Consider the following 16046-nt stretch of genomic DNA (forward strand, 5'->3'; position numbering starts at 1 on the left):
GGAAGGTAACCAGAAGGCAGACCTGCTGGCAAAGGAAGGTGCTCGTCTATGGGACCCATACAAGGCAAGCAGGATAGCAGCAGCAAGAAGCAAGCCAGGGACACAAGAGAGCGAAGGGGTGGCGGTGGCCCCGGACTTTAAAGCAGTCCAGATGCAGGATCCGGTCCTGAAGGATGCCTTGGCTGGTGTTAAAAAGGGGGGAAAGCCCGTACAGTGCTGCAGATATTGCTGTGCAGGAAGGCATGTTGTTTAAAGGGGACAAATGGGTAGTGCCGCCACAACACTTCCTTCAGCTGGCCCATGAGAGTCCAGGTGCGGGACATCCTGGGCCAGAGTCTACCTGGCAACGGGTAGAAAAGGCAGGGTGGTGGCCAGGCCTCCGGGAAGACGTCCGCAACTTCTGTGCCGGCTGTCTGGTTTGCGCTGCAAACAACCCGGACCCCCAGAAAAGGAAAGTGTCCATGGGACACGTCAGGCAGGTAGAGGGACCATGGCAGTCAATCCAGATCGACTACATCGGACCCCTGCTGGCCGCCCAGGGAGGTATAAATACTGCCTCGTCCTGGTGAATGTGTTTTCCAAGTGGGTGGAAGCCTTCCCTTGCCGAACAGCTACCGCGGTGGGGACTGCAAAAATCCTGGTGTGGGAGGTGTTCTCTCGGTGGGGTCTACCTCAAATCGTGGAGTTCGACCGGGGAAGCCACTTCACCGGCCAGGTGATGCAGGCCACCCTAAAGGTGCTGGGGATAAGAGCCAAATGGCATGTCGCCTACAACCCTCAGTCCTCAGGCCCCGTAGAATGCCTGAACCGGATAATAAAGGAAAGGCTGCACAAAGAGACGGGAGACTCAACTAACAAGTGGGTGGAGGTCTTACCGTTGGTCCTCATGGGAATCCGGGCCAGTCAGTCAAAGAGCACAAGGTACTCACCCCATGAGCTGATGACTGGACAGATTATGAGAACTCCAGAGAATGTGTCGGCGCCGGTCCTCACCGAAGGGCAGCTTCGTCAAGGATAAGTCCGAACAGCTTCAACAGATTCATAGAAACATAGAAACATAGAAAATAGGTGCAGGAGTAGGCCATTCGGCCCTTCCAGCCTGCACCGCCATTCAATGAGTTCATGGCTGAACATGCAACTTCAGTACCCCACTCCTGCTCTCCCACCATACCCCTTGATCCCCCGAGTGGCAAGGACCTCATCGAACTCCTTTTTGAACATATTTAGTGAATTGGCCTCAACAACTTTCTGTGGTAGAGAATTCCACAGGTTCACCACTTTCTGGGTGAAGAAATTCCTCCTCATCTCGGTCCTAAATGGCTTACCCCTTATCCTTAGACTGTGTCCCCTGGTTTTGGACTTCCCCAACATTGGGAACATTCTTCCTGCATCTAACCTGTCTAAACCCCGCCAGAATTTTAAACGTTTCTATGAGGTCCCCTCTCATTCTTCTGAACTCCAGTGAATACAAGCCCAGTTGATCCAGTCTTTCTTGATAGGTCAGTCCTGCCATCCCGGGAATCAGTCTGGTGAACCTTCGCTGCACTCCCTCAATAGCAAGAATGTCCTTCCTCAGGTTAGGAGACCAAACTGTACACAATACTCCAGGTGTGGCCTCACCAAGGCCCTGTACAACTGTAGCAACACCTCCCTGCCCCTGTACTCAAATCCCCTCGCTATGAAGGCCAACATGCCATTTGCTTTCTTAACCGCCTGCTGTACCTACATGCCAACCTTCAATGACTGATGCACCATGACACCCAGGTCTCTTTGCACCTCCCCTTTTCCTAATCTGTCACCATTCAGATAATAGTCTGTCTCTCTGTTTTTACCACCAAAGTGGATAACCTCACATTTATCCACATTATACTTCATCTGCCATGCATTTGCCCACTCACCTAACCTATCCAAGTTGCTCTGCAGCCTCATAGCATCCTCCTCGCAGCTCACACTGCCACCCAACTTAGTGTCATCCGCAAATTTGGAGATACTACATTTAATCCCCTCGTCTAAATCATTAATGTACAGTGTAAACAGCTGGGGCCCCAGCACAGAATCTTGCGGTACCCCACTAGTCACTGCCTGCCATTCTGAAAAGTCCCCATTTACTCCTACTCTTTGCTTCCTGTCTGACAATCAGTTCTCAATCCATGTCAGCACACTACCCCCAATCCCATGTGCTTTAACTTTGCACATTAATCTCTTGTGTGGGACCTTGTCGAAAGCCTTCTGAAAGTCCAAATATACCACATCAACTGGTTCTCCCTTGTCCACTCTGCTAGAAACATCCTCAAAAAATTCCAGAAGATTTGTCAAGCATAATTTCCCTTTCACAAGTCCATGCTGACTTGGACCTATCATATCAACTCTTTCCAAATGCACTGCTATGACATCCTTCATAATTGATTCCATCATTTTACCCACTACCGATGTCAGGCTGACCGGTCTATAATTCCCTGTTATCTCTCTCCCTCCTTTTATTAAAAAGTGGGGTTACATTGGCTACCCTCCACTCAATAGGAACTGATCCAGAGTCAATGGAATGTTGGAAAATGACTGTCAATGCATCCACTATTTCCAAGGCCACCTCCTTAAGTACTCTGGGATGCAGTCCATCAGGCCCTGGGGATTTATCGGCCTTCAATCCCATCAATTTCCCCAACACAATTTCCTGACTAATAAGGATTTCCCTCAGTTCCTCCTCCTTACTAGACCCTCCGACCCCTTTTATATCCGGAAGGTTGTTTGTGTCCTCCTTAGTGAATACCGAACCAAAGTACTTGTTCAATTGGTCCGCCATTTCTTTGTTCCCCGTTATGACTTCCCCTGATTCTGACTGCAGGGGACCTACGTTTGTCTTTACTAACCTTTTTCTCTTTACATATCTATCGAAACTTTTGCAATCCATCTTAATGTTCCCTGCAAGCTTCTTCTCATACTCCATTTTCCCTGCCCTAATTAAAACCTTTGTCCTCCTCTGCTGAGTTCTAAATTTCTCCCATTCCCCGGGTTCGCTGCTATTTCTGGCCAATTTGTATGCCACTTCCTTGGCTTTAATACTATCCCTGACTTCCCTTGATAGCCACGGTTGAGCCATCTTCCCTTTTTTATTTTTACGCCAGACAGGAATGTACAATTGTTGTAGTTCATCCTTGCGGTCTCTAAATGTCTGCCATTGCCCATCCACAGTCAACCCCTTCAGTATCATTCGCCAATCTATCCTAGCCAATTCACGCCTCATACCTTCAAAGTTACCCTTCTTTAAATTCTGGACCATGGTCTCTGAATTAACTGTTTCATTCTCCATCCGAATGCAGAATTCCACCATATTATGGTCACTCTTCCCTAAGGGGCCTCGCACAACGAGATTGCTAATTAATCCTCTCTCATTACACAACACCCAGTCTAAGATGGCCTCCCCCCTAGTTGGTTCCTCGACATATTGGTCTAAAAAACCATCCCTTATGCACTCCAGGAAATCCTCCTCCACCGTATTGCTTCCAGTTTGGTTAGCCCAATCTATGTGCATATTAAAGTCACCCATTATAACTGCTGCACCTTTATTGCACGCACCCCTAATTTCCTGTTTGATGCCCTCCCCAACATCACTACTACTGTTTGGAGGTCTGTACACAACTCCCACTAACGTTTTTTGCCCTTTGTCGTTCTGCAGCTCTACCCATATAGATTCCACATCATCCAAGCTAATGACCTTCCGAACTATTGCCTTAATTTCCTCCTTAACCAGCAATGCTACCCCACCTCCTTTTCCTTTTATTCTATCTTTCCTGAATGTTGAATACCCCTGGATGTTGAGTTCCCAGTCCTGATCATCCTGGAGCCACGTCTTCGTAATCCCAATCACATCATATTTGTTAACATCTATTTGCACAGTTAATTCATCCACCTTATTGCGTATACTCCTTGCATTAAGATACAAAGCCTTAAGGCTTGTTTTTTTAACACCCTTTGTCCTTTTAGAATTTTGCTGTACAGTGGCCCTTTTTGTTCTATGCCTTGGGTTTCTCTGCCCTCCACTTTTCCTCATCTCCTTTCTGTCTTTTGCTTTTGCCTCCTTTTTGTTTCCCTCTGTCTCCCTGCATTGGTTCCCATCCCCCTGCCATATTAGTTTAACTCCTCCCCAACAGCACTAGCAAACACTCCCCCTCGGACATTGGTTCCGGTCCTGCCCAGGTGCAGACCGTCCGATTTGTACTGGTCCCATCTCCCCCAGAACCGGTTCCAATGCCCCAGGAATTTGAATCCCTCCCTGCTGCACCACTGCTCAAGCCACGTATTCATCTGCGCTATCCTGCGATTCCTACTCTGACTATCACGTGGCACTGGTAGCAATCCCGAGATTACTACTTTTGAGGTCCTACTTTTTAATTTAGCTCCTAGCTCCTTAAATTCGTTTCGTAGGACCTCATCCCTTTTTTTACCGATGTCGTTGGTACCAATGTGCACCACGACAACTGGCTGATCTCCCTCCCTTTTTAGAATGTCCTGCACCCGCTCCGAGACATCCTTGACCCTTGCACCAGGGATGCCCATAACGTGGGACTCTGCACCGATTGTAAGAAGGAGTGCGAGAGTGCCACGGCCCAGGGCGCCGTGGTCCCCTGTTTACTTTGCCCCCGCCCCAAACTGAGAAGGCGAAAGACAACAGGAAGGGTGCTCTGTTGCGCCAGCAAGGGTCTCCCACCGATTATCTGGGGCTCGAGAGGGCCTTGGAGGGCAGCACAAGACTCATTAAGGGGGACTATACGAGCCCCTCAGCGGAGGGCATCCTGGTCCCCAGGGTATGGTCAGCCGAGTGGTCGACGACGCCTGTACAGTGACAGGATGTAGCCTGGCCACCCGGGGACGGGTGGCGGTGTATATATTTTCCCTTCCTGTTTTGTTACTTTGTGTTGTGTGTATATGTGTTTAGGTAAGGCAGTGACGGTTGGGTACAGCATTTTTGTGTTTGGAACATATTTCGCGGGATGGGCCTGGAGAGGTCTCTCAAGGCAAGGCCATGTTCTTCTTGCCTTTCAGATGTCAACACCTCCCTACTGGACGTTAGTGATGTTGGTATCGCTAAGGATCTGCACCGGGCACCGAGGGGACACCGACGACTCCCTGGTTTTCGGATGCTCCGGGGGCAGAGCGCCGACAGTGACCACAGGAGAAGGGACTCCGGCGGCGGATGGCCGGGTCACCTATTCCCTCGAGGGGAGATGGCCTGAGTGGTTGGGATCGAACTCCACCAAGTACTCCAACCACGGGGGCTTCACCTATAGAGAGGCCTCCATCCCCTGCCCGGAGATCACTGTGGTCACTTCCAGAGTGAGAGTGACAGAAGGCAGGAAGGTGTGCCTAACTTGCCAAGGGGACATACTTCTGGGACGGTGGTGGTGGCTCAGAAAGCTCAAGAGGGACGTGGGAGATCGACACTCAGACTGGGAACGTCTGGATAATGATACCTACCGAACCATCATGGAGTCATCTGGTGGGGTCACGGTGTGCTGGGAGAAATGGTGGGCGTACGACGAAGGGATTTATTTGCGTATGTGGGGATCCACTCGCGTGTGTTCAGAGGGGTTCTCCATTGCTTTCTATAGGTGGTGGCAGGATGTCGGGGTTGGGGTGGTATGGGATCGCAGCGGGGAGGCATGTGTGACCCCCAATCCCCGCTTACCAGTAAACGCCACCGAACTAGTAGTTCAGGAAAGGAAGCCCCCAACCACGGCCAAGCCCACCGTCTCACACGGGTGCCCGACAACAACCAGGGGATCGGGGAATGGTTTAGTGTTGGTCCCTACCGAGAAACTACTTTATCAGGGGGTACACTACGCGGTGGCATCAGTGGTGTTAAATCTGACAGAAGTCCGCCTACCTACGTGGTGTCCCCGGGAAACCGAGCTGTTATACCAGGCTCTGCTGCGGGAGATGTTCCGGAAGTTCGACTAACTGGACTTCGGGGATGTCAGTGTGGCAGACCTGTATAAACAGTGGGATAGTGCCGAACCAAGCAGGCAGAGGCGAGGGACTTTAAATGACATTTTCATGGGTTTAACACCAGGGCGTCCGCCATAAACAGTTTGATAATGTGCAGCTGGCCCTCCAGATGAATGGGTTGAAAAACCAGCTGCGCAAAATCCTGGGGGACGAGAATACCGTAGTGGGATCCGCGCTCCACGAAGAGGTGGCAATGACAGTTCGCTTAAAGGAGATTATTTCTCAATTGGAGGCACAGGCCAGGGCTGTAAATGCCTTGATTCGGGAGGATAGAAACGCCTCTGATCAAGCCGCCCAAAATGAGGTGTGCGTGCTCTATGGGGCCTGGTTTCTGGGTGAGGGATGGAGTAACCTCGAGGATCTGAGACAGGGACAGGTCCCCTCCTGGATCAGCAACCAGCACTTAGCAGCACTGCACCCTTATGATAATGTTTTGAGTCCTTGCCAACTTCGTGTAGCGTCGGAAGCCTACCCGGTACCGGTGGACTGTGGAAAGTCAAACCATACCATCATTGGTGTGGTGGTCAGGATGCCCGTGATGGGGGCGTCCCCATGACCAGCACCCCTGTACCGAGTGGAGAATGTGGGAGTCATTCGTGGAGGGGTGCATGTTCGAATCCAAGAGGTCCCACCTTATGTCACAATGTGGGAGCACACTGTGACAGGTACAGACCTCTCGGGTTGTCGGAGCAGGGGAGCACAGGTAATCCTGTGCCCCCAGCACTTGAATGCTTTTGCAAGGCCACAATGCGGATTCAGCCCTGCCAGGGCAGAGCCTATGAATTGCACAATGGAGGTAATGGCCCCTAACCACATGCCTCCACAGTTTGCATATGTAGGCGGTGGGACATATTATTTCACCACAAGTGCCCAACAGTATGAACATGGGCTGGGAAGGTGGTGTCCAATACCGTACAGCAGCTTTTGCTTTAAACTCAGTGCAGAGGTTCAAGTTGCACAGACCAGAATCACACCCATCCCAGAACATTCCACGATTCACCTCATGGTACAAAATATCCTCAGTCACCTACAACAATATGTCGCCATTTTGGCTATCCCATTGCCCCACTACATGAGAAACTTACAGCCCTCCTCCAGGCAGTGGATTTGTCTCAAAAACATTTTTACACCATGGAGCAGAAAACTGAAATTCAAGCGGGGGAGATTGCCCAGATTAAACCCCCAGCATGGTGGGATTTGGGGATATGGGCAGACATACCTGCGTGGATCCGGGTGGGATCGCATGCCTTAGTAATCGGCCAACTCCTGATTGTAGCATATCTGCTAGTTACAAGCTGTAAGCTCAGGAGAATAAGGAAAATAAATCAGTTCATAAGGCTACTACAAACAGAGAGGAGAGCCGTTGCTAAACACTCAAAGCGTGTAAACAAAGCTTGACCACAACACTCAGGCTGTTTGTTATTCCAAGGGAGTACCGTGTTTTCATACATGGCCCCAGGGGAGTTTACAGGGCAGGTTTGTTTGTTTTGCAGTTAAGTCTGAAATGACAATGTCTGGGGCAGCCAGAATGAGACTCAATGGATAAATAGTGCAGTAATGTATATATTGCTGTTGTAAATATTGTAATTTGTTGGATTCTGTGTTCTGCACTGTGTTAAACAGGGATTACGATGTATATGGACTGGGACAAGTTTAGAGTTAAACAGGGGAAAGTTGGGCAATTTGGGAGACCAGGGGTTTTCTCACCACCCTGAACTTTGACACACTCGAGTGGTAGATGGGGGATTATGTAGGGGAGGACGAAAACCCCTCATTTTACCCAGAAGGAAAAGAGCTGTGGGATCTGTCTGTGCTACAGCAGGCCAGTGTCCTGGAAGCAACAGGGAACCCAGAACCTGATATGAATTGAAACCGAGACAGTGTGGCCTTGGCAGGGCAGTGATTGGACGGGGGAGGACACCGGAGAGCCAATGGTGGGACAGAGTCAGCCTGAAGCAAGGGACTCCAAGCCAATGGGATTGCCCTTGCTCGAAACCTCGGGACTGGCTCATAACCGATACCGGGCTATTGTCTCCCCCACGTTTACACTATGGAGGGATATCATGCAGGCCTTAAGAAAACTAGGGAACCCAAAACAAACCGAGGGCCTACACAATGGCTACAGGAGGCCCACACATAGAAACATAGAAACATAGAAAATAGGTGCAGGAGCAGGCCATTCGGCCCTTCGAGCCTGCACCACCATTCAATAAGATCATGGTTGATCATTCCTTCAGTACCCCTTTCCTGCTTTCTCTCCATACCCCTTGATCCCCTTCACCGTAAGGGCCATATCTAACTCCCTCTTGAATATATCCAATGAACTGGCATCAACAACTCTCTGCGGCAGGGAATTCCACAGGTTAACAACTCTGAGTGAAGAGGTTTCTCCTCATCTCAGTCCTAAACGGCCTGCCCCTTATCCGAAGACTGTGTCCCCCGGTTCTGGACTTCCCAAACATCGGGAACATTCTACCCGCATCTAACCTGTTCAGTCCCGTCAGAATCTTATACGTTTCTATGAGATCCCCTCTCATCCTCCTAAACTCCAATGTATAAAGGCCCAGTTGATCCAGTCTCTCCTCATATGTCAGTCCAGCCACCCCGGGGATCAGTCTGATGAACCTTCGCTGCTCTCCCTCGATAGCAAGAACATCCTTCCTCAGATTACGAGACCAAAACTGAACACAATATTCCAGGTGAGGCCTCACCAAGGCCCTGTACAACTGCAGAAAGACCTGCCTGCTCCTATACTCAAATCCCCTAGCTATGAAGGCCAACATACCATTTGCCTTCTTCACCTCCTGCTGTACCTGTATGCCAACTTCAATGGCTGATGAACCATGACACCCAGGTCTCGGTGCACCTCCCCTTTTCCTAATCTGCCAACATTCATATAATATTCTGTCTTCATGTTTTTGCCCCCAAAGTGGATAACTTCACATTTATCCACATTATGCTGCATCTACTATGCACTTGCCCATTCACCTAACCTGTCCAAGTCACCCTGCCAACCCAATTAACATCTACTCAAACCTTGATTAGGTTAACATCAGGGATGGTCAGTGGAAAACCCCCCCTCGAAATCCAACACTGCTGCATTTTTCAAAAATCACAAGCCCACCAATGGGAAGGATTTATTTCAGCACGAAAGTCTGGCTGGATAACTGGATATAAGAAGGGGTTTCTGCCCCGACAAGTTGTTCCGTTCTCGTGTTCCAGCAAGCAGTCAGCCTTTCGACACAGAAGGAAGTCCAGTGTCCGAAGACAGAAGAAGCAAACCACCATCCCGAGACAGCATCAGTTCAGCCTCCTTTCGCTACTGGAGACTGAACCTTTTCCTTTTTCCACAAGGATCTTCCCCTGAGAGCTGGACTCAGGTAGATCCACAGCAACAACAAGACGCAACAACCACCAAGTTTCCAAGAAAATCACAACAGAAAAAATCAAACATGAAATTAGGGGTGCGTGCAATAAAGGTGCAGCAGTTATAATGGGTGACTTTAATATGCACATAGATTGGGCTAACCAAACTGGAAGCAATACGGTGGAGGAGGATTTCCTGGAGTGCATAAGGGATGGTTTTTTAGACCAATATGTCGAGGAACCAACTAGGGGGGAGGCCATCTTAGACTGGGTGTTATGTAATGAGAGAGGATTAATTAGCAATCTCGTTGTGCGAGGCCCCTTGGGGAAGAGTGACCATAATATGGTGGAATTCTGCATTGGGATGGAGAATGAAACAGTTAATTCAGAGACCATGGTCCAGAACTTAAAGAAGGCTAACTTTGAAGGTATGAGGCGTGAATTGGCTGGGATGGATTGGCGAATGATACTTAAGGGGTTGACTGTGGATGGGCAATGGCAGACATTTAGAGACCGCATGGATGAACTACAACAATTGTACATTCCTGTCTGGCATAAAAGTAAAAAAGGGAAGGTGGCTCAACCGTGGCTATCAAAGGAAATCAGGGATAGTATTAAAGCCAAGGAAGTGGCATACAAATTGGCCAGAAATAGCAGCGAACCTGGGGACTGGGAGAAATTTAGAACTCAGCAGAGGAGGACAAAGGGTTTGATTAGGGCAGGGAAAATGGAGAATGAGAAGAAGCTTGCAGGGAACATTAAGATGGATTGCAAAAGTTTCTATAGATATGTAAAGAGAAAAAGGTTAGTAAAGACAAACATAGGTCCCCTGCAGTCAGAATCAGGGGAAGTCATAACGGGGAACAAAGAAATGGCGGACCAATTGAACAAGTACTTTGGTTCGGTATTCACGAAGGAGGACACGAACAACCTTCCGGTTATAAAAGGGGTCGGGGGGTCTAGTAAGGAGGAGGAACTGAGGGAAATCCTTATTAGCCGGGAAATTGTGTTGGGGAAATTGATGGGATTGAAGGCCGATAAATCCCCAGGGCCTGATGGACTGCATCCCAGAGTACTTAAGGAGGTGGCCTTGGAAATAGTGGATGCGTTGACAGTCATTTTCCAACATTCCATTGACTCTGGATCAGTTCCTATGGAGTGGAGGGTAGCCAATGTAACCCCACTTTTTAAAAAAGGAGGGAGAGAATAAATAGGGAATTATAGACCGGTCAGCCTGACATCGGTAGTGGGTAAAATGATGGAATCAATTATTAAGGATGTCATAGCAGTGCATTTGGAAAGAGGTGACATGATAGGTCCAAGTCAGCATGGATTTGTGAAAGGGAAATCATGCTTGACAAATCTTCTGGAATTTTTTGAGGATGTTTCCAGTTGAGTGGATAAGGGAGAACCAGTTGATGTGGTATATTTGGACTTTCAGAAGGCGTTCGACAAGGTCCCACACAAGAGATTGATGTGCAAAGTTAAAGCACATGGGATTGGGGGTAGTGTACTGACATGGATTGAGAACTGGTTGTCAGACAGGAAGCAAAGAGTAGGAGTAAATGGGGACTTTTCAGAATGGCAGGCAGTGACTAGTGAGGTACCGCAAGGTTCTGTGCTGGGGCCCCAGCTGTTTACACTGTACATTAATGATTTAGATGAGGGGATTAAATGTAGTATCTCCAAATTTGCGGATGACACTAAGTTGGGTGGCAGTGTGAGCTGCGAGGAGGATGCTGTGAGGCTGCAGAGTGACTTGAATAGGTTAGGTGAGTGGGCAAATGCATGGCAGATGAAGTATAATGTGGATAAATGTGAGGTTATCCACTTTGGTGGTAAAAACAGAGAGACAGACTATTATCTGAATGGTGACAGATTAGGAAAAGGGGAGGTGCAAAGAGACCTGGGTGTCATGGTACATCAGTCATTGAAGGTTGGCATGCAGGTGCAGCAGGCGGTTAAGAAAGCAAATGGCATGTTGGCCTTCATAGCAAGGGGATTTGAGTACAGGGGCAGGGAGGTGTTGCTACAGTTGTACAGGGCAATAGTGAGGCCACACCTGGAGTATTGTGTACAGTTTTGGTCTCCTAACCTGAGGAAGGACATTCTTGCTATTGAGGGAGTGCAGCGAAGGTTCACCAGACTGATTCCCGGGATGGCAGGACTGACCTATCAAGAAAGACTGGATCAACTGGGCTTGTATTCACTGGAGTTCAGAAGAATGAGAGGGGACCTCATAGAAACATTTAAAATTCTGACGGGGTTAGACAGGTTAGATGCAGGAAGAATGTTCCCAATGTTGGGGAAGTCCAGAACCAGAGGTCACAGTCTAAGGATAAGGGGTAAGCCATTTAGGACCGAGATGCGGAGGAACTTCTTCACCCAGAGTGTGTTGAACCTGTGGAATTCTCTACCACAGAAAGTTGTTGAGGCCAATTCACTAAATATATTCAAAAAGGAGTTAGATGAAGTCCTTACTACTAGGGGGATCAAGGGGTATGGCGAGAAAGCAGGAATGGGGTACTGAAGTTGAATGTTCAGCCATGAACTCATTGAATGGTGGTGCAGGCTAGAAGGGCCGAATGGCCTACTCCTGCACCTATTTTCTATGTTTCTATGTTTCTATAACTTCAAGATCCTGAAGATAGCAAAAAGAGAACCCTGAAACTGCGTTTTGACCTGGAAAAACTGTAAAGGCTGTGGTGAGTAAAATCTCTGGTCCCCAGAACTCCCAACTCAGTTAGGTCAGGAAAGTGGGAGATTGGGCATTGCACTGCTGTTAAACTTGTGTAAACATTTTTGCTGTGTCCGTTTAGTGGGATTTAGGAGGATTGTTTTGTTGGTGTATTGCTGTTTGTTGAGATACACCTTTTCAAATAAATTGGAAACTTAAAGTTCCTCTTGGAATCGCCTCGTCTCAGTTCTGTTGTATTACATCTCCTGATCGTGAGTCTTGTGTCAGAACAGTGTAAGGGAAGCCAGGAGCGCCTCGAAAATGCTCAACTGTGTGCCACAGGCTAGGGAAGAGAGGGGTTAGGAGTGCTTGACACTCACAGGTGCCTCACAGGCTAGTCATAAGCTGTGGGGATGCACGAGTCTCAAAACCCCCTTCATAAGCTGTGGACACAGTCTCTCCAGGAGTGCTCTTGCAGCACTCAGGGTACCTCACAGGCCAGGCATAAGCTGTGAGGGCAGAAGCCCAGAGAGAGACACCCAAGGCACAAAACTCCCCAGAACCCCTTACAGGTGTGCGTTGGAGTAGTCAAGTCTAGAGTCATGTGTTGCAGTCATGAGATGGAGGTACTTCCACAATGCTGTTGTGAAGGGAGTTCTAGGATTTTGACCCAGTGACGGTGAGGGAACGCCGATTTACTTCCAATTCAGGATGGTGTGTGACTTGGAGGGGTACTTGGAGGTAATGGTATGGCGCCTGCTGCCTTTGTCCTTCTAGGTGGTAAGGTCGCGGGTTTGGGAGGTGTTCCTGGAACACAATTGGGCTGAAATTGCGGTCGGAGGCTTCCCACGGGCAATTTCCTCCGACCTGTAAAATTTCTACAAAATTACCTGGTAGTCCGGGAGGAGCATGGGATTCCGGTGGGGAGGCCTTCTCTTCCCGCACTGCGAAGCGCGCTCCCGTCCTCCAGGTTCCCACGCAGAAGGTGCAGTCACATTTGACTGCTCAGCCAATCAGGTACAGTATTCCACAGCTTTCCCATTAATTGCAATGAGAACTCCGTATCTATGAGTTCTCATTGATATTAATGGAAAAAAAAACAAATATACTAATAAAAAATAAAAAACAGAACTCATGTAATTAAAATTAATTGAAATTAAAGTTAATAAATGCCTTAGAATTTTTTTTTAAAGTTTTGTAATTCGGGTTAAAAAAAAAACTTACCTTAGTGGGCAGAGTTTTTAACAATAAAATGTGTTTATTTAATTTAATTTTATTATATTTGTGTATGTTTTTAAACATTTACGCCTGTAAAAGTAGGATATGTGCCTGCTTTTTCAGGCGCAAGAATTTTGAGGACATTTGCTGGGCAAGATGTGGGTAAATATCGCAATCTTGCCCGTGCAAATGTCCTTGCTCCCGAGATGCGGATCATCTGTCAGAAAAGCCGGCTTTTCCGATGTCTTCCCGGGTCCGCAGAAACTTCATACGGACCTGGGGAGGCCTCGATTTCCAGGCCACTAGGATACCTATGCTGCAATTCCCTTGTGCCTTGAGAGCAGTGTCAGTGAAACATTTACTGCACCCAACAGAAAGGCATACCAGTTGACATTGCAAGCCATTAACACATCCTTACTTGGCATTAAGCAGTGGGAGCAAAAGTAAGGTTGGAAAGTTTTTTGCTCATAAATTATTTTTTCACTCTCAGCGTTAGCTAACAAAATGATTACATTTTAACGCACAATTAGCACATGCTTCAGTTTTGATGCTCACAGAAAATGAAACCACTTGAGTGTTGAGATCTTAATACATATATTGATCTATGCTTAAGGTTGAGTTTGCATCACAGTGCAATTATAAAATATTGCAACTCTGAGAATGTTTCATTAAGTGTATTTGCTTTTCAGATTTCTGGTTAGTTCTTTTGCGTTTTCATTTGCAGTGATTTCTTGATAACAGATGCCTCTGAAAATATAATCAATTCCTGGTCAATGAGAACATTACTGTAAAAGAGTCAAAGAGAATCTGCAAAGCTCTTCTTTATTCTAAATGGTGCAGTATTTTAAATTACAGTAAGTTTTTTTCTATTCTCAACATGCAGCATAGGTATCCTAATTAAATATTAACTATGACATCCAGATCAAAAGTCAGTGCAACTTGAATGTGTGAAAATCCATTTCAGCAACTCACCAAGGCTTCTTCGGCAGCACCACCCAAACCCATGACCTCTACCACCTAGAAGGACAAGGGCAGCAGGTGCAATGGGAACACCTGCAAGTCACACGTCATCCTGACGTGAGAATATATCGACGTTCGTTCATCGGCGCTGGGTCAAAATCCTGGAACTCCCTCCCGAACTGCACTGTGGGAGTACTCTCACCACACGGACTGCAGCGGTTCAAGAAGGCGGCTCACCACCACCTTCTCGAGGGAAATTAGGAAGGGGCAATAAAACCTGGCCTTGTCAGCGATGCCCACATCTCGTGAACGAATAACCAGAACAAAATATAAAATATGAGTTGAGAAATAAATGGTTATCAGCATGCCCAGTCAGAGTAATGCATCTCTCTGATTTTATAATCTTCCTGTCCTATAAGTCAATCAAATTAAATTAAGGTTCATGGACTGATAGTCAATTGAGTCTTCACTTAGAAATGATAATAATCCATCTGTCACATTCTGGGGTGCTTTACTTTATCACTCTATATCTTGTTTTGGGTTCAGTGTCGTCAATCCTTCCCAAACGTCAGCCTTTTGTCCCTACAAACCAGACAGTGCTTTCATTGTCCCAGATATCATCCTCATCATATGATAGCTAGGCAAATCTGTCGTGTGTCCAGGGATTGAACAGAAAACCAGTATTTTGGCTTACTGGCTGTATGATGTGGTCTTATGTGATCTTTCTTGACTTCAGGGCACAGGGAATAAGACTTCATTAGATTATAGCTTTAATTGCCAACCAACTAGATTAAATAGTAAAAGAATAGGTGCATAATAGCAGTTGATTTTACAGTAGCTTTGTAGCTTAGCTATCTTCTGGAATAAGCAGAGAACAACAGATAGTTGCTCTGTTGTGCAAAACTATAATGTACATAGTTCCTCAATGCACTGACCTAGGACCAACTATCTTAAGCAGTGACCTTCCCTCCATCATAAGATCTGAGTAGGGTTGCTCAATGATTATTGCAGAGTGTTCAGCTCCATTCACAATTCCTCCAATAATGAAGCAACTCATACCTGAATGCAGCAAGAGCTGGACAACATCAGGCTCGGGCTGATAAATGGCAAATAACATCTGTGCCAGACAAGTACCACGCAATGACCATCTCCACCTTCCCCTGACATGCAGCAGAATTATCATCGCCAACTCTCCCACCCTCACCATTGACCAGAAACACAACTGGACCAGCCACGCAAATTCCGTGGCTACCAGAGCAGGTCAGAGGCTCCCGTAACCTGCGAGTGGCACATCTCCTGACTCCTCAAAAATCCCTCCACTACCTGCAAGGCACAAGTCAGGAATATGATGGAACACTCTCCGCTTCCCTGGTTGGGTGCAGCTGTAACAACACTCAACAAGCTCAACATCAGGACAAAGCAATCTGCTCAATCAGCACCTCATCAAGTCGCTTCAACTTCCACCCCTCCACCACTGAAATACTTTCGCTGCAGTTTATACTATCAACACGGATGCACTGCAGCAACTTGACAAGGCTTCTCCGGCAGCACCATCCAAGCCAGCAACCTCCACCACCTACAATGTCGAGGAGCATCAGCGGGCAGGGAAGTGGACCTGAGTCCATGATCAGATCAGCCATGATCGTGTTAAATGGCGGAGCAAGCTCGAGAGGCCGTATGGCCTACTCCTGCTCCTATTTCTTATGTTCTTATGTTCTTATCATCACCTCCCAGTAGCCCTCCAAGGGATAAGCCATCCTGACTTGGACATATATCGCCATTCCTTCAGCTTCACTGAGTCAAAATCCTGGAACTCCCTACC

The sequence above is a fragment of the Pristiophorus japonicus genome, chromosome 5 (genome assembly GCF_044704955.1).
Source record: "Pristiophorus japonicus isolate sPriJap1 chromosome 5, sPriJap1.hap1, whole genome shotgun sequence".
NCBI classification, from domain to species: Eukaryota; Metazoa; Chordata; class Chondrichthyes; family Pristiophoridae; genus Pristiophorus; species Pristiophorus japonicus.